The 18,643-nt window shown below is 47.2% G+C and overlaps 1 long non-coding RNA gene across 2 annotated transcripts in view; it reads left to right on the forward strand.

Annotated features, from left to right (window-relative positions):
• LOC128339985 (uncharacterized) overlaps positions 1-18,643 on the forward strand; it is a 63,262-nt gene that overhangs the window by 10,418 nt on the left and 34,201 nt on the right. The window contains exons 2-3 of one of the 2 annotated variants that reach the window (XR_008313375.1): positions 6,407-6,459; positions 7,162-7,312. This is a non-coding gene — a long non-coding RNA (uncharacterized LOC128339985). Of the gene's footprint in view, positions 1-6,406; positions 6,460-7,161; positions 7,610-18,643 lie in introns of those variants that run through there. The other variant, XR_008313374.1, reaches the window with a different exon arrangement.

The following is an 18,643-nucleotide window of genomic DNA, read 5'->3' on the forward strand; positions in this document are numbered from 1 at the left end:
TATTATTTGGTAATAAACAAACTTGAATTGCACCTGACATGTTGCATTACAGGTTGGACCTGCTCTACTTGTCTATGGGTCTTTCCCCTCTTATGCTGTATGTCATTGCAGCGTCGAACGTCTTTCCAATTAGTCAGTTTTCTGTCTAAAAATTTGTTGTCCTTTCCCCCAGGTCTTAGAAGCCTGCATTGTGATACATCTATGGGCCTGACTGGTGGCGTGTTCTCTCTCTTTCGCTCTCCCCCCTCCCCCATCCTTCCCTCTCCTTAAGAAGGGCCATATTTTGAATAGAACAAGAGTTGAAGGGTCAGGAACTCTGGCCCCAGCAACTGCCCATCACAAATTTAGTGATGGGTGAGATGAGAGGTAACAAGCTGAGACTGAATCCAGATAAGATGGAGGTACTTATTGTGCGGGGTCGGAACTCAGGAGATGATTTTGATCTGCCTCTTCTGGATGGGGTCATACTTCCCCAGAAGGAACAGACATAGTCTGGAAACTGCAGTTAGTCCAGAATGCAGCAAACAGGTTGGTCTCTGTGCCATCTCGGAGAGACCATATCACTCCTATCTTAAAACATCTATGCTGGCTGCCGGTAAGTTTCCGGGCAGAGTACAAGGTTTTGATTATAACCTATAAAGCCTTAAGCAGCTTGGGCCCTGGGTATTTAAGAGAATGTCTTCTTCGCTATGAACCACAGCGCCCATTGAGATCATCTGGAGAGGTTCGTCTGCAGTTGCCACCGGCTTGTCTGGTGGCTACTCGGGGACAGGCTTTCTCCATTGCTGCCCTGAGGTTTTGGAACACACTTCCTGCTGAAATAAGAGCCTCCCCATCTCTTACAACTTTTAAAAGGGCAGTCAAGACTCATTTGTTCACCCAGGCTTTTAGTTAGATACTGTTTTAATTGTGTTTTAATAGTTTTAACTTTTTAATTTTAATTGTTGAGATGTTTTAATCTTTTGTTGGCTGTTTTTATTGTTTTGTAAACCACCCAGAGAATTTGCTTTTGGGGCGGTATATAAGTGTATTAAAGAAAGAAAGAACGAACGAAAGAAAGAAACTGACCAATTCCCTCATTTGAGACATACAGAAAGGTTAGGAACATTGAAAGCTGCCTTATACCAAGTCAGACCTTGTTGGTCCATCAAGCTAAGTATTGTCTGCAAGGACTGGCAGTGGTTCTCCAAGGTTTCAGGCAGGAGTTTTTCTCAGCGCTATCTGGCGATGCCAGGGATTGAACCTGGGTCTTTCTGCATGGAAAGCTAATGCTCTATGGCCCCATCCCCATGAAGAACCACCATGTTCTTTAACTGCCCCCCTTTTCCTAATATGAAGAGCAAAAGAGGGTGTAGCAGAGTTTGCTCTCCATAAGCATCTCAGCTGCCAGTTCCCATACACAGCTTAGCCAAGGCAAAGGAACAAGAAGTCCAGCTAAGTGAAATGAAACAAGCTGCTCTTTGGCTACACTTCAAAGTGGATAATAGAGGTATGCAATAAGGGATAGCTCCATCAGTACCTCTGTTTACACTATAAAAGTGAGGAGCCAAGAAGTTTTTGTCTGTTAAAAGAAAGCTGCAAAGTGGAATGATACTATTGGGGACTATTTTAGGGACCACATGGATAACCTGCGTGGGGGTGGGATGCAGTGGGTTAGCCCTAATCTATGGGGAACAAATAAAACCAATAAACCAATAAATAAAACCAATAAAGATGTGTGTGAGCTTCTGCTAATGGACATACCTTGCTCATCCATACTGCTGCTATGGATCATTGCCAGCAGTCATGGGCAAACACAGGGGTAGCAATGGTCAGATTAGATTCTGATTTACACATTTTATGTATTTATTTATACGTATATACCCTGCTGTCGAGCCAGGAAAAATTCCTGCAGGCAATCATGTTGCCTGTGCCAGAACTGGCTCTATAGTTCCCATGGCTGACTTCCTCACTTTCAGTATTGGGTATCTCAGTGTCAAAGAAGTTGAAAACACAGTGATGATGTGTGGGATGTTTCCATGCAGATTTTTCATACAACTAACAAACCTGAACACCCTTAGAAGCAAGACCCACTGAGTTTAAAGGAGTTTATTCCCAGGTGTGTGTGTGTGTGTGTGTGTGTGTGCGCGCGCGCACGCACGCACGTATGCTTAGGATTGCAATTTAAAGCAGTTGACTGAAAGATTTAAAATATTACATTTGTTCAGTTTGAAATTTAGAAAATAATCAAAGAATTGTGCATTTATAGGTAGCATTGTATGGGGCAAGGCGGGAGCAGGGAGGATGACTTTTAAAGTTTCTGTTCTTTGGGCTCTCATGAAGAATTTCCTATGGTATTATAAACTTGCGAATTGTGCCATCAAGTCGGTGTCAACTCCTGGCGACCACAGAGCCATGTGGTTTACTTGGTGGTTTACAGGAGGGGTTTACCACTGCCATCTTCCGCACAGTATGAGATGATGCCTTTCAGCATCTTCCTATATTGCTGCTGCCAGATATAGGAGTTTCCCATATTCTGGGAAACACATTACATAAGAACAGCCCTGCTGGATCAGGCCCAAGGCCCATATAGTCCAACATCCTGTTTCGCACAGTGGCCCACCAGATGCTGCTGGAAGCCTCAGATAGGAGTTGAGGGCGTGCCCTCTCTCCTGCCATTACTCCCCTGCAACTGGTACTCAGAGGCACCCTGCCCTTGAGGCTGGAGATGGCCCACAGCCCTCCGACTAGTAGCCATTGATAGACCTCTCCTCCATGAAGTCATCCAAACCCCTCTTAAAGACATCCAGGTTGTTGGCTGTCACCACATCCTGTGGCAGAGAGTTCCACAAGTGGACCACGCGTTGTGTGAAAAAGTACTTCCGTTTGTTGGTCCTAGACCTCCTGGCAATCAATTTCATGGAGTGACCCCTGGTTCTAGTGTTGTGTGAGAGGGAAAAGAATCTCTCTCTCTTCACTTTCTCCACACCATGCATGACCTTATAGACCTCTATCATGTCTCCCCGCAGTCGTCTTTTTTCTAAACTAAAAAGCCCCCAGGTGTTGTAGTCTTGCCTCATAAGAAAGGTGCTCTAGGCCCCTGATCATCTTGGTTGCCCTCTTCTGTACCTTCTCCAGTTCAACAATGTCCTTTTTAAGATGTGGTGACCAGAATTGTACACAGTATTCCAAGTGTGGTCGCACCATAGTTTTGTATAAGGGCATTATAATGTTAGCCGTTTTATTTTCAATCCCCTTCCTAATGATCCCTAGCATGGAATTTGCCTTTTTCACAGCTGCCGCACATTGAGTCAACACTTTCAACGAGCTGTCCACCAAGATCCCTCTCCTGGTCCGTCACCGACAGCTCGGATCCCATCAGCATATACTTGAAGTTGGGTTTTTTCGTCCCAATGTGCATCACTTTACACTTGCTAACATTGAACCGCATTTGCCATTTTGTCACCCACTCCCCGTTTGGAGAGATCCTTTTGGAGCTGCTCACAATCCGTTTTGGATTTCACTACCCGGAAGAGTTTGGTATCATCTGCAAATTTGGCCACATCGCTGCTTACCCCTGCTTCTAGATCATTTGTGAATAAATTAAAAAGCACCGGTCCCAGCACAGATCCCTGGGGGATCCCACTTCTTACTTTCCTCCATTGTGAAAACTCTCCATTTATACCTACCCTCTGTTTCCTGTCTTTCAACCAGTTAGCAATCCACACATGTACTTGACCCTTTATCCCATGACAGCTAAGTTTCCTCAGGAGTCTTTGATGAGGAACTTTGTCAAAAACTTTTTGGAAGTCCAGTTAGACTATGTCAACTGGATCACCTTGATCCACACACTTGTTGACACTCTCAAAGAAGTCGAAAAGGTTGGTGAGGCAAGATTTACCTTTGCGGAAGCCATGCTGGCTCACTCCCAGCAGGGCCTGTGCTTCTAGGTGCTTTACAATTTTATCCTTGAGGATGCTTTCCATCAATTTGCCTGGAACGGATGTTAGGCTAACTGGCCTGCAATTTCCCGGATCGCCTCTGGATCCCTTTTTGAAAATCGGTGTTACATTTGCTGCTCTCCAGTCCTCTGGTACAGAGCCCGATTTCAGGGATAAGTTAAATATTTTAGCAAGGAGGTTGGCAATTTCACATTTGAGTTCTTTGAGGACTCTTGGATGGATTCCATCCGGCCCTGGTGATTTGTTAGCTTTCAGTTTTTCCAGACAGTTTAGAACATCATCCCTTGTCACTTCTATCTGACTCAGCTCTCTAGCCTCCATCTCTAAAAAGCCTGGTTCAGGAACAGGTATATGCTCAGTATCCTCTGCCGTGAAGACCGATGCAAAGAACTCATTTCGCTTCTCTGCAACCTCCATATCCTCCTCAATAATCCCTTTCACTCCCTCATTGTCTAATGGTCCAACTGCCTCCCTGGCAGGTTTCCTGCTTCTGATGTACTTAAAGAAGTTTTTGTTATTCCCCTTGATACTTTTGGCTAAATGTTCCTCAAACTCTCTTTTTGCCTCCCTTATTGTCACCTTGCATTTCTTTTGCCAGAGTTTGTGTTCCTTTCTGTTCTCTTCGTTTGGACAGGCCTTCCAATTTTGGAAGGAAGTCTTCTTCCCTTTTATGGCTTCCTTGACGGTACCTGTTAGCCATGCTGGCATCCTCCTGGACTTAGTGGTACCTTTCCTCCTTTTGGGTATACAATCTAACTGGGCTTCTAGTATTGTGGTTTTGAGTAAACTCCATGCACTCTGGAAAGAAGTGACTCTCCTGATTTTCCCCCTCAGCTTTCTTTTCACCATACTCCTCATTTTGGAGAAGTTTCCTCTTCTGAAATTCAAAATGTCTGTGTTAGACATCCTTGGTGATTCTCTCCCCGCATGTATGCTGAATTTGATGGCACTGTGGTCACTGTTCCCTAAAGGGTCAAGGACACTGACATCACGCACCAGGTCCTGGGTGTCACTCAGAATTAGATCCAAGGTTGCCTTCTCTCTGGTCGGTTCCATGACCAACTTTTCTAGAGCACAGTCATTTAGCGTATCTAGAAATTTGACCTCTTTCTCCTGACGTGAATGTGAATTTACCCAGTCTATGTGTGGGTAGTTGAAATCACCCATAATTACAGCCCTGCGTCTCCTTGACGCCTCCCTGATTTCCTCCTGCAACTCCCAGTCACTGTCGGCATTTTGATCCGGAGGGCACATCCCCAGTAGCACGTTCCCTTTCTGGCCTTGTATAGTCACCCACAGGGTTTCTGTGGAGGACTCCAGTCCACCTAGGTTTTCTACCTTGTTAGATTCTATCCCTTCTTTAACATACAGTGCTACACCTCCTCCAAGGCACTGCTAGCAAGGCGCCACTAGTGAGGATTCGAACCAACAGCCTCCTGGTCTCTAGGCAGGTTGCTTCCCCACTGCACCATTAGGTATTATAAACATATATTTCTATAAAAAGTAGGAATTTCATAATAGTGTGAATTCACATTTCTCAATGGGCGCTAATAGTTGCTTCCTAAAACCAATCTTGCTGTACTTTACTATGGACTCCTACGGTGCTACTGCAGGATTTCCCTGTACCAACTCCCTCTCTGGGAAACTTTTTAAAATTCTGAGGCTGAGAATCTCTGTGGATCATTGTAGGACATAAGATTTGTGTGAAACTTGTAAAAGGAATAGAGACTTCATAACATGTTTAAATGTTACTTAATCTCACTTGATATTTTAATACAAGTTTTATAGTTGTTCTTAATGTATTGTTGACCACACCCTTGAAATGGATCAGGTTCTAAATGTACATTTGAAAAGGATATTTCGATATATATTTTCATGCACTTTTCTGCACTTTGTTCCCTAGTTCTTGTTGAACACTTTCCACTTGGCATTAAAGTTCTGTGAAAACTTTGGTAATTTTGAAAGTGGACATAGAACCACTGATGCAAGGATCTAACAGTTGGCTGTTGGTATTTAGCCATTTTATTTATTTATTTATTTGTTTGATTGATTTCTATACTGCCCCTCCAAAAATAGCTCAGGATGGTTTACACAGAGAAATAATAATAAATAAGATAAGATGGATCCCTCTCCCCAAAGGGCTCACAATCTAAAAAGAAACATAAGATAGACACCAGCAACAGTGACTGGAGGTACTGTGCTGGGTGTGAATAGGGCCAATTACTCTCCCTCTGCTAAATAAAAGAGAATCACCACATTAAAATGTGCCTCTTTGCCAAGTTAGCAGTTACCAAGTTTGTAATTTAAATAAAAACAAACAAATACATTTCACAGGACAGACATTTTGAAGCTTAAACTCTAAGGCTGCAGGCTTTGTTGGTTTAGTCTTGATGTATCCTGCTCCCTCTTGTTATCACCAGTCATTGTTTTTCATCTGCACTCAGATTGTACACTTTGCATTACAGAGTCTGCATGTTATGGCCTTGTCCTAGGAAAACAAATTCTAACATACTTCAAGGTAATTCAATAGTGATAAGTAAATAGTAATTGATGGCACTGAAAGTCTCTAAGACAGAAAAGACTGAATGTAAATGTGGGAGAGAAAAGTGACCAGAAGGTGGTGCTATTTGTCATATAAGATCATGAATTTCATGCAAGGGAATCTCATGTTTTTTTCATGACCGAGAGCAAAATTAAATCAGAAGTCGTATTGTTGAAAGGAAGGATTTCCATTTTCTTTTAATTTAATTGATTTGCCTTTAATTGTTACACGATCCTGTAAAGGGGGGTGGGGGTAGAGAAAAGGAAAAAAAACAGTCAAATTAATTCGTCTTAGAGCTTGCTTATGCAGGAAGGATTGCAGTAGAAAGGAGGGAGATAGATTGTGGCAGTCCAGATTCCTAAACAAATTAACACCTCCCATGGTTAATAATAGGATTCTTGCTTTGTTTGAGGGAATGCTAATTAAAAGTTAATGCATACAGCTGGAAAGATGCTGAGAGAATGCTAAGGAGGTAATGCAAACAAAAGCAAGGAAGTGCCATGTATATTGGAGTTCTCACATTATTTGAATGGACAGCAGAAGAAAAGTAGCATAATTGGTTTGACTGGTATCATATCAGCATAGCTGAAGTTATAGTAAATCTTTAGTATACATTGTTTTGCAAAATCTTCTGTGCGCATTCTGTATAACACATTTAATTTTTTTCTGTATTTGCAGTCCTATAGGCCCCGATGGTGAGAGAGAACACCTTTTCTTGCGTGCTGTATTACTCTTCATTTCTTGAGTTGCTTTGTGCTACCCACTGCCTGAGCAGAAGAAAGTGGTTCCCAAAGCAGTGCTACAGGATCATTCTCCTCGTGAAGAAAGGGTATTGGATACTTGTGGTGCTTTTGTTATTTCTGTTAAGCAGATGGGAAATGTACAGATACATATTCCTAAAATAGCATCAGTCATTCCCCCCTCAACCCCAAGAAAAAGAAAAGGCAATAGCATTCATCTGTCTTATGATGCCTTGGGGGTGCAAATGTTTTATTTTCCATTTTAGGAATATTGCACCTTGCATGCTCAGAAAATGCAAAATGCTTGAAACAGACCTGAAAGAAAGCACAAGTGGTGGTGGTAATAAATGCACATTTATTGTCTAGTAAAACAAAACTGCAGAAAAATCCTGAGAATTGCAGCTTGCAGTAGTTCCTTTCATATACACATGCTATAAATGCAAAAGTAAGTAGTAAATGGTGCCTGGCATAACCTTATATTGCAGTACAAAATGACTGGGAACGGGCTCACTTGCCATGGTAATTATGGCTAGCAGTGGGTCAGGGCATCTGGAGAGGTGCTAGGACTGGAACTAGGACAAGTGAAGTGGTGGGGAGCAGCTAGCAGAATTTGTGGTGGGGAACTGAGGCTGGGAGGGGTGGTGTGGATTTTCCACTGCCTGGGGGAGAAGGAGCTGGCCACACCTTTGCTTGCAAATGCAGGCTGGCGGAGCCAGTGAAGCTGAGACCCCCAAAGCACCATCTCTGTGGGAAGCGCCTGTGAAGCTGCCCTGCTGTAGCCAAACAATTGATGGCCAGGGGTGCATTTCAGGCCAGGGCCAAGATCTCCTTCCAGTGAATGATGGCTTAAGGTGCAGGGAGCCGTCCCAACCTGGGCAATGCAAGGAGGGGGGTGGGGGAGGGTTTGGAGAGCTCCTCAGGATCCGGAAAGCTCCGGGGAGGCCTGTTGGCCAAGGCGTGGTCCCTGGGCACACAAGCTAGCCTTGAGAAACAGGTGAGTTTCCTCCATGAGTTTGCCAAACCCCTTTTTCAAGACTGGAGGCCTTGATCTGCACATCTTGGCAGGGGTCGGGGGGTGGGGAGTGCTGTCCATCCATCATCATGTGCTGTGTGCTTGGAGGCCTTTGCTGCCAGCCTCATTGGCTGCCCCCAAGCTCCAGTCTTCCGAGGAAGAAAACCCTGGTCCACCTTCTCTCTCCCCACCCCCATGCATTACTTTATCAGCCTCCATCCCTTTCCCCCCACCCCCAACCACGGATAGTCCGGAGCCCCCCACCCCTCTGCAGTCTTCAGTTTCATGCCCCACACACATGTGCCCCAGTGTGGGGAAATCTCAGCAATGGATTGCCACTTGTGAAATCCAGATTGCCAGCTCTTCAACTGCACACTTACTTGCAGGGGAAGGTTAGAGACTGCCTAAAAGAAAGGGGAGCCTGCCAGGGGTGTCACTAGGAACGTAGGAAGTGGCCATATGGTGATTCAGACCACAGGGCCATCTTGCTCAGTATTGTCTACACTGACTCGCAGCAGCAGGCAGGAATCTCTTAGCCCTATCTTGGAGATGCTGCCAGGAAAGGAACTTGGAGCCTTCTGCAACTGGGGTGCTTTTTGAAGGACTCTTGCAACTACTGAGTGTTTCTTTTACCTGTAACTAAAAGCTGAGAATGCCTCAGATGGAAACTATCTGTAGTGTTTTTGAATAAAGTTTTTTTCTTCTGCTCTTTGCAATTTTGATAAGCTTCTTGAGTAGATTTTTAACTTGGGAGAGTTTAAATTTTGATTGTTCAGCAACTCTACCAGTCTTCTCACCACGAGTATGCTGCACATGGAGGTTTTCTTGTACTTTTCCAATAGTAAAGAGAAGGAGAGTTACCTGGAATTTCACCCAAGCCATGGTGGGGGAAAGCAGCTCTTGATAAGTGGGTGTGGTGGCAGCATATTATCTACCAGGAAAGATATGGGGAGAAGCCTTGGTGAAGCAAGCATGGAGGGAATGATTTGAGGGCTTGCTCGAAGACAAAGGCTGGGGTTCATTCTCTTAGGGTCCCTAAGTTAAAACTTCCAAAAATGGCTCAGGGTGGTTTACACAGAGAAATAACAAATAAATAAGATGGATCCCTGTCCCCCAAAGGACTCACAATCTAAAAAGAAACATAAGATAGACACCAGCAACAGTCACTGGAGGTACTGTGCTGGGGGTGGATAGGGCCAGTTACTCTCCCCCTGCTAAATAAAGAGAATCACCACATTAAAAGGTGCCTCTTTGCCAAGTTAGCAGGGGTTTAGCGAGAATCTCTTACAATGCTCATACATCCAGGCCCTCTTCCTCAGGGTCTGTCCTGGCCAGGTCAGGCTTCCCCCTGCATCCCTTGCAGGGGAGACCCCCACCAAGACCCCCTTCCTCATCCCTTGAAAAAGGCACCCGGGCACCCACAGGGGACCCCTCTCGCTGGGGAAGGATTCCCCTCCCTGCCCAGCTGGGCACTGCCAGCAAAGACCTCCATACCCACTAGATGAAAGCTTCCCATCGCTATTTAAATGAGCCAGAGGCCTGAGACCTGCAGGTGATGGGGTGTACAGGAGTTTCAACTGAAGATACACCACCTAAATGGGCGCTGGGAAGGAACAGCACAGAACAGCTGGCCAGGATAAACATCCACAATCGTTCACATATCTCGGAATTTTTGGTTTTCCATTTAAAGAGGTGTTTTTTCTTGAAACTTTATATGTATATGCCACAGAGGGCCATAGTCTGAGCGGGATGCAGATGAGTGCTTTATGATTGGTTGGTTGAGTGGGCATTGTTGGGGGAGGGACTTGAGGTGGAGGCAGCCACATAGGTTGTCCCATGGCTTGAGTGGCAGTTGGAGTTCGGGGGGGGGGGGCTGTTGCATAAGAGCCAGCATAGCCTAGTGGTTAGAGTGTTGGACTAGGAGCAGGAGGGCCCAAGTTCAAATCCCCAGTCAACCATCAAACTCACTGGGTGACTCTGGGCCAGTCATATAGCTCTCAGCCTAACCTACTTCACAAGGTTGTTGTGAGGATAAAAATAACCACGTACTCTACACATCACAGCCCAGGCGGGCCTCATCAGTGGCCCCCCTCCAGTCAGGGTTGCTCGGCTTTTCTCTGGGCCCTCCCTCCCTCCATGCACCAAGGCTGGCTGCCTTCTCTGACTGCTTCCCTCCTCTTCCTCTTCCCTCTGCTTCTTTAATCATGAGGACTACTGGAAAGAAGTCATTGTCTCATACCACGGTCTGGGCTTAACCTATTATTGGCCTATTTGGCTCTGAAATTCATAAGATTGTCAAATCGTATTTATCTCTACATTGAGAATTGTGGATTCTTCGAGGACAGGGAGCTGCCAAAAGCATTGGAAGCTGCCATAGACTGAGTCAGACCATAGGGCCATCTTGCTCAATATTGTCTACACCAGGCCTGCACAACTCAAATGACCTGGCGAGCCGAAACCAACCGTGACTTGGTTCATGGGGGCTGAGGTCAATTCTTAGGGTGCTGATTATTAGAGTAACACTTAATATCAATCAATCAACCAACCAAATTAAAGTGAAATGAATTAAAATGAATTAAAAATGAATTTAATCAATATTTAACTTTTGATGTTCTGGCAGGCCAAGACTGATTAAATTAATATGAAATAAGTTGAATTAAAAATTAAAATTCATTCTAATAATATAAATATTATACAACACATAACATGGAACACTTATAAGGGGGGAAAATATGAGAAGATCTCATAATTTTGGAAAAGAAGGGAGAAGAGGAAAGAAAGATGGAAAAGATGCAGCAGGAGGCTTGGCTTGAGAGAGAGAGAGAGAGAATGGAGCAGTCTTGGAGAGAGAGAGCATGGCGCAGTCTTGGAGAGAGAGAGAGAGAGAGAATGGAGCAGTCTTGGTGGGTGAGAGAGAGAATGAAAGTCTTGGTGGGTGAGAGAGAAAGAGAGAATGGAGCAGTCTTGGTGGGTGAGAGAGAAAGAGAGAATGGAGCAGTCTTGGTGGGTGAGAGAGAAAGAGAGAATGGAGCAGTCTTGGTGGGTGAGAGAGAGAGAATGGAGGAGTCTTGGTGGGTGAGAGAGAGAATGGAGCAGTCTTGGTGGGTGAGAGAGAGAGAGAGAATGGAGTAGTCTTGGTGTGTGAGAGAGAGAATGGAGCAGTCTTGGGTGTGTGTGTGTGAGAGAGAGAATGGAGCAGTCTTGGGTGTGTGTGTGTGAGAGAGAGAATGGAGTAGTCTTGGTGGGTGAGAGAGAGAGAATGGAGCAGTCTTGGTGGGTGAGAGAGAGAGAGAGAGAATGGAGTAGTCTTGGTGGGTGAGAGAGCGAGAGAATGGAGCAGTCTTGGTGGGAGAGAAAGAGAATGGAGCAGTCTTGGTGGGAGAGAGAGCGAGAATGGAGCCGTCTTGGGGTGTGAGAGAGAGAGCAGTCTTGGCGGGTGAGAGAGAGAGAGGGAATGGAGCAGTCTTGGTGGGTGAGAGAGAGAGAATGGAGCAGTCTTGGTGGGTGAGAGAGAGAGAGAGAGAATTGAGCAATCTTGGTGAGAGACAGTCCGTTCCCCATTGCTCCAGAGGTCCTAATTCTCCTCCCGCCACTAACAGCTTTCCCCCCCATCTCTCCCTCCGTCTCTGCCATTTTTGCTCACCCCCACCACTGGACTCCCTCGTGGGGCCACTGTCCACTGCCGCCTCTTACCTCATCGCCGCCCCCGCCCCCCAATTCAAGTCACCGCGCAGCTGAGGAGATGCCCCCGGGGCTATTTCCCCTTCCTCCCCCTGCTGCTTAACCACCACCCCCAAATTCCAGCCACCGTGCGGCCGAGGAGATGGCTGCGGGGGTGCGGGTGTCCTTCCCTCCCCTTCCCCACGGCAGAGACACCCAGCAACAGAATTCAGAGTGACACTCGGGCCTGCCATTTGGCCCAGCATCGCTTTCCAACTGCAAGGCATGCCTGCACAGTTAAGAGACTTAACTGCGCAGGCATGCCTCACAGTTGGGAAGCAACGCTGGGCCAAATGGCAGGCCCAAGTGTCGCTCTGATTTCTGCCGCTGTTGCCGTGGGGGAGGGTAAGGAAGAACACCCACACTCCCGCGGCCATCTCCTCGGCCACGCAGCGGCTGGAATTTGGGGGCGGGGGTTAAGCAGCAGGGGGAGGAAGGGGAAATAGCCGCGGGGGCCAGGAAAAAAGGCCTCGCGGGCCGCATACACCCCCCCAGCTGTATGTTGTGCAGGCCTGGTCTACACTGACTCACAGCGGCAGGCAGGAATCTCTCTCAGCCCTATCTTAGAGATGCTGCCAGGAAGGGAACTTGTAACCTTCTGCAACTGGGGTGCTTTTTGAAATATTCTTGCAACTACTGAGTGTTTCTTTTACCTGTAACTAAAAGCTGAGAGAGCCTCTGATGGAAATTTGCTCTCAACCCTATCTTGGAGATGCTGCCAGGGAAGGAACTTAGAACCTTCTGCTCTTCCTTGAGTGGCTCCATCCCCTAAGGGTAATCTCTTGCAGTGCTCACACATCAAGTCTCCTATTCATATGCAACCAGGGCAGACCCTGCTTAGCAAAGGGGTCATGCTGGCTACCACAAGACCACTAGGGGATGACCTATGGGCCACAGGCCCCCAAAGAATAGCTCAGAGGCCTGGGTCTCATCAGCCTCCTCCACCGCTGCACTTTGTTGCCAGATTTGGCTTTTTAAAAGCCAAATTCTGGGTTACGGCCCATTTGACCCACAAATTCTGGCAACAAAGCGGGGCTGGCATGGCTTCTTCCAGAACAGAAATGCAGCAGTGAAGGTGCCTGCCCAGAGCAGGGGAGTAATGGCAAGAGAGAGGGCACACCTTCAACTCCTGCCTGTGGCTTCCAGCGGCATCTGGTGGGCCACTGTGCAAAACAGGATGCTGGACTGGATGGGCCTTGGGCCTGCTCCAGCAGGGCTGTTCTTATGTTCAGGGCTGGGCAGAGGAGGAAGCTCATGGCCTCCCCAGGCTCTCTCGCCTTCAGAGGAACTGTATTAGAACGACAGGCCCTTTTCAAAACCTACGTCATTCTTCTTGAGGGGTGTGATGGAGTTCACTGTGGCTTTTGAGTCCCTTGAAGCAGAAGCACTCCCTGGAGCCCGCCAGGCCTCCAACAGGGGAGACACTCAACAGTGGGCTGAGGGTGGGGGACAATGGTTGGACTATGCCAGGGGGCCGGCCGCCTGCTCCTGCCAGGGTGGGGCTCTCCCTCCCTCTGCATCCCCTCAACCCTGGCACTGCCCTGACCATCCATGGTGCCACGCAGAGGTCCAGCCCAGCCCAGATAGAAATTTGCCCTGCTGCGCCAGGTGCAGCCAGCCACTTGCCAGCCTGCCCCCTCCGCCTCCCCTGGCATGACTGCTGGCTGCCTGCTGCTGCTGCAGGCCTGCCTGGCCCCTGGGGCCATGGGGTGCCTCTACTGCACAATGTTCAATGTGTCCGATGGGGGCACTGCAGGGGATGGGGACGGCGTGAGTTCTGCCCCTCTGGGTATGCAGGTGGCTTCTCTGTCAAGGTGAGGACCCACTGGCACAATCCCTTCTGCCCCACAGGCGTGAGTTCCTATGGGGAGCAGGCTGCATGCCTGGGGAGCTGCGCCATGGAGGGCAGTGAAGTCCAGCCCTGGGGGCGGGGGGAGGGAAGGTCCAGCCCCTGGCCTTTCTGCTTGCCCTTTGCTTTCATACCCTTCTCTCCCGGATGCTTTTGCTGCAGAGTGGCCATCATCAGGACAAAAGAGGCCACTGCCCCAAACAGCTTACAGCCTAGAGCTCTAGTCTGCAGTTGAGAACAGAGAGCACCTGGCACATATCGGCATAGAGGAGGGCAGAACTGCAACACCCCCCTTGCTCTCCTCCCCCCTCAGCTGGAGACCCACCGGGGCTTCCTCCCTGGCCAGGATGACAAAGCGCTGAATGGGAACCACCTGCATTGCGCTCAGGGAGGCAATGTCATTTCATGCAGTTGAGTGGTGCCTGGGGCAAAGTAGGGCCTGGGGGGCTGCTGCAATGGGGGCAGCGGGAGAGACGGGACTCCTGGGTCCTACTCGAGGGGGGAGCCAGGACCATCGGGGTGGGGGAGAGGGAAGGAAGTTGGGGACCTGGGCCCAGAGTAAGGAAGCTGCCATATACTGAGTCAAACCCTTGGTCCATCTAGCTCAGTGCTGTCTGCAGCGACTGGCAGCGGCTTCTCCAAGGTGGTAGGCAGGAGTCTTCTCTCCCTGCCCTACCTGGAAAGCCTGAGACTGATCCTGGGACCTAGAGAGCAGAGCCCAAGCCTGACTTGTCCCCCTTGCTAAGCAAGTAATGCATTTACCTGGTTGCATATGGATGGGAGAACAGCACTATAAGATCTTCCATTCAGGGGATGGAACTGCCACTCTAGGAAGAGCATCCAGGTTCTAAGTTGCCTAACTGGCAGCATCTCCAAGATCAGGCTAAGAGAGGTTCCTGCCTGCCGCCTTGGAGAAACCACTGCCAGTCTGTGCAGACAATACTGAGCTAGATGGACTAATGGCCTGACTCAGTATACAGCAGCTTCCAATCTTCTACTTTTTGCCTGCAAAGCATGGGTGCTAACCCTGAGCTGCAGCCCCCGCCCCGCCCCCTAGGGGAAATATCTCACTGCACCCACATGTAGTCACCCATCCAGATGGGAACCAAGGCAGACCCTGCTTAGCAAAAGGCTAAGCTTCCGTTCTGAAGGACCGGCCATTGCACTGCAAGAGCAATGTGTCTGTTTGTGCATCTAGCATCCCCCTTCAGCAAGCATCAAGCTGAGAGTGTCAGGGATTTAAAAAAAACCTGATATCCTCCTCAGGGATGGAGCAGTGACATCTCTGATGCCACTGAGTTTTGGAGACATCCAGATTTGATCTCTGATGTCACTGAGTTTTGGAGGCATCCAAAAACTTCTGAAGCACAGTGTAACTGAGATGTGCTTCTACCATCCCATAGGGACAAGCTCATAGGCCTCTTTTCTGCTATGAGCTGGGAAAGAAGGCTGGAGTTCATTCTTACTGTTTGTGCTGAGCTTTAAAACACTGAAAACAGCATGCCTCTTGGGGAGGGGTAGGTTCAGGGGCTAGACCATAATTTGAGCTGGCCACGAATGCTATCCCCCCCCCCCCCAGTTACTGAGAATCATGTTCAGTAACTAATAATTCTTATTATTAGTAACTAATAATTCCAGTAACTATCCAGTAACTAATACTTCCTTCCATAATGCAAATTTGTCACATATCTTTTTGTGCTGCCGGTGTAATCAAGCCACTCTTCTCCTTTGCCTTCCCTTCTGCCTTTCATGGCAGAGTTCTCTAGAGTGGTAGAACCTTTATGTCTAAAGATATGCCCAGATTACAGCTTTCTGTGCTCTTTTTCTGTGTAAAAAGATTACAGCTTTTTGTGCTGTATTAGTAGCAGGGGCAGTTCTAGGTACTTGAAGATTTGGGGACGAGACCCACAGTCTCCCCCTATTTTGATTATTATACCTTTGAATGCTCTCTAAACTTTAGAGAGCATTCAAGAAAGGAATCCAATACAGTATTCCAAGTCTTGAAGCAATGAATCACCAGTTCATCTTTGTGGTGTGTTTTGGCCAGGGGCATTGCAAGGGTCCTGTTAGGATTGGGTCCCTGGTCCACAGTACTTGCTTTATTTTCAGCTTTCCTGTCCTCTTTTAAATCATTTGTGGTGATCTAGCCACCACATGAAATTGGGGTTTACTGTACATTAGTATCTCACTCGTCAACCTTTCATTCTTTCCCACCCCACTCTTATGTAACCCACTTTGGGTTAGAGTGTGTGTTAACACACACACAAAATTACAACATAATTTTGAGAAGGTGTTAACAGTACTTTGGGGAAAAGGTTACCCAACTCCTCCTGAGTTGTGCCCACCAACTAGGTTGCTGCTGGGCACAGTGTTATGAACAGTCCACCTATCAGAACCAGAGGTATCAACTCAGAAGTATGTGAAATATAGGCCCGGAATACAGGCCTGTGTCTGATTTCGTTTTATATCAAGAAATGAAATCACACCTGAACTCTGGTGAACTGTCTGCTCTCCCTGCTCTCTGGAGCCAGAGGAATCCAGCATTGTCTTGTAAAATGGGTGAACACAAAGGCTTTGGTCTGAGCTACTCATATGCTAAAATGCATCTGACTCACTATGTCTATGGAAGAGTATGGAAGAGTCAGCCAAGGGGCTGAATCCCTCCCCCTCTTTCCTATTACAAGAAGTCAGTGTTAAATGCTGGTATTGTTCTCCATGGAAGTTCAATATAGCCAAATGGATACTGAGAAAATACTTGTAGGCTTTAAGTATTCTCTCACTGATGATTCTGTCCTAGCCAAAATGTCTTGAATGTCCCACACATGTAAATATTATCTTGTTTTCAATTACAAGAAAAACACTGGATAAAGGTACATATGTAATTGCTGTCTCACACACAATATCCTGAATCCCCTTTACTAATTCTTGACTTCTTAACACCTTCTGGGGGCCAGACTGCCAAGATGTAATTTGCAGCATCTTAGATGCAGATTTGCTGTGGGCAATGTCCCCATCCCTCCCTTCCTGAGCGCACAGAGTTTACAGAAGATAATCTCTCTGGACTGGGGAATCTCCTGAATAATTAAGATTTTGTTCAGAAGGTAGCAGCGACTTATCACCTTTTGGATATCCAGGAAAAGAGAAGATCTTGAATAGATTCTATTCAAGGATCAAAGAGAAAATCACTATAAGAATGAAGCTTTTTGAGACAGAGAGTTAGCATTCTTGTGCCTACAACAAGATCTGCTCACACACTTTCCCAGAGTTTGCTGCCCAGCTGCAGGGTTAAGCAGGAACTCTGCCCGTGCTCAGAGGCTGTGACTTCCACTGCGCAGTGAGAAGTCAAGGCTCCCCAGCCATGGAGCTCTCAGCTATGATCTGAAGCAACTGCACAACTCCTGTCTCCGCCAGCGCCTCACCCCTTCAGCTGAAGTGATTCGTCTCTCTCCAGCCTCTGATCCTGGTAATATGCTACAAGCCTTGGAATCCCTCATCCCTTCCTCTTTTACTGCCCCCTTCTCCGTTCCCCCCCTTCTTCCCTTCTACTAATCTCCCCAAAATCATACCAGCCCGCAGCCTTCATCCCCCCCCTTTCTTTTCTGCCTGTATCTGAAATGTACTAGAATCTAGGAAGATTTAAATGCACACATATGTAGTTAGGCACACGGTGAATATTGGTACTGCTAGGACATTCTGTTTTATTACTGTTGCTAAAATTGATAGAGGGTTCTGCTTTTTGCCTTGCTAGATTAGATCTTTTATACTCAATAAAGCCCATTGAATCTTTGAGTGGTTTGATCTCCTCCCTTCTTCGCAATCCAGATCACACATGGTCACTGATATAAAAGAACTTGATGACATTATGGTCCAGACCTGTTTTATATACTAGTTAATGAGAATGTTTGGTATATAGATCAGGCCTGGTCTGTAACAACAGGGGGATACCAAGGTTGGAGTGGGCCCGGAGATGAGATTTTGAAATGGGCCCCTTACTGCCTTCCTCTCCTTCTCCTGGTCCCATGTCTGCTGCAGAAGAACATTAAGGACACATGCAATATAGTGTAGCAGATTAACAGATGACAGGAGACTACAGTTACAAAGTGTAAACAACAGCAGAATAATGCAACAGTATCAGTATCCTGCCTCCTGCTGGTTTCTCTGTCCCCTCTGGCCACCGCCTCCTGACCCTGGCGGGCGCACAGGCCACCGCCACCTCCTCGCCGCAGCCACCATTTTGCCCGGCAGCAGCTCAACGGCATCCTGCCGCATAAGCTCCCGCTGCCCAGCCAATCCAGCGCCTCCACCGCACAGCCAATCTGCTGGGTGCCGGGACGTATCCCCACAGGCACGTTTTCAAGGATCAATTATAAAGATACATGAAATACAATTCTTGTGAAATACATGAAATACAATTCATGTTTGCTACCATGATATCAGCTCTCCTCCCCTTCTGTGGGTTCCAAAGGAAGCTTCTGTCCCAAGCTTAACAATTTCTGTCAGGGCTGTAGCATGGTGGGATTTAAAAAAACACAACCCAAAACATTTTTTCACTTGGAAAAGGCAGGTGAAGGGATATCCAGGCAAACCAATTTAAAATTAGCAAACAATCAGGATGCTAGGCTAGCTCCACTCTTGTCAAGTATTGTGAACCATTCTGGGAGCAAGGAACATTTTTTTTTGAGAACTTGTTTGGTTGAAAAACTATTGAACAGAGCAACCACCATCAAATAACCAATCAGTAAACCCCCTGCCACCACCCCTTCTTTCCTTTCCACAGAGAAGAAAATGACTCGTTGCAAGTTCCGAGGGGAAGAAGATTGCATGGGTAGTCAGGACTTA

The sequence above is a fragment of the Hemicordylus capensis genome, chromosome 1 (assembly GCF_027244095.1).
Source record: "Hemicordylus capensis ecotype Gifberg chromosome 1, rHemCap1.1.pri, whole genome shotgun sequence".
NCBI lineage: Eukaryota > Metazoa > Chordata > Lepidosauria > Squamata > Cordylidae > Hemicordylus > Hemicordylus capensis.